This window comes from Grammomys surdaster, unplaced genomic scaffold (assembly GCF_004785775.1).
Source record: "Grammomys surdaster isolate TR1022 unplaced genomic scaffold, NIH_TR_1.0 137, whole genome shotgun sequence".
Lineage (NCBI taxonomy): Eukaryota > Metazoa > Chordata > Mammalia > Rodentia > Muridae > Grammomys > Grammomys surdaster.
Genome location: NW_021604595.1, coordinates 15,527,672 through 15,528,622, shown reverse-complemented (window position 1 = coordinate 15,528,622; position 951 = coordinate 15,527,672).

Sequence of the window (951 nt, the reverse complement as noted above, 5' to 3'; positions counted from 1 at the left end):
GAGAGAGAGAGAGAGAGAGAGAGAGAGAGAGAGAGAGAGAGAGAGAGAGAAATGAGATGGACTTCTAGGGCCTCACAGGTAAACTTCAAATGTTCTGTCCTGCACTAGAACAGCTACCTTCTGTCTGATGAAATTCTTCCTGAACTTGCCTTCTAGGGTCAATGACAGGTTTTGGTTATGGGTGAGCAATGTGTAGATTGCCATTGTCATGCAGGCTTTGGGGAAGGACAGAGATTTAGGGCAAGGAATTTTCACTTCCTATTAGATGAGTGAAGAAAGCTCTTTAAAGAACTCTGTCTCCACCTCTTCCTTCTGGAAGAGAGATAAAGAAAATGTCCATCCCCCAGCAGTTGGTTTGGACTTTTTCTAATAAAATCTAATGTCAGTAAATAAATTTTTTCAATGACTAGAACCTACAGAAAGATAATCAACATCCCTAAAAGACTAAGTACACTATAACCCAGAATACATCTTCTGAAACTACACACTTTACCCAATGTCTTTCTGCTGTTGTTTTTAAAATAAACCTTACACACTTGTTTATTCATTTTAGAAACAGAGAACATGTAACCCAGACTAGCACTGAACTCATAATCCTGGTTTTGTTTTAGCCTCCTGAGAAGTTTTAACTGTAAGAGCATGCCTTTTTTTTTTTTTAGTGACATTACCTATTTATATTTATAGTTTCTGCTATAGGAATAATAACATTTAATTTAAAACCTTCTAAGGGCAGTTGGTGGATTTCTGAGTTCAAGGCCAGCCTGGTCTACAGAATGAGCTCCAGGACAGCCAGGGATACACAGAAAAAACCTGACTCAAAAACCTAACTAAATAACTAATATACCTTTCTAAGATGTCTCACAGTTTAGATTGAAAACGATATCCAGGGCACTAGGTAAGAAAATGCATTTCTCTTTCTTTGAAGTGCTGGAGGTGGAGCCTAGGGCCTGG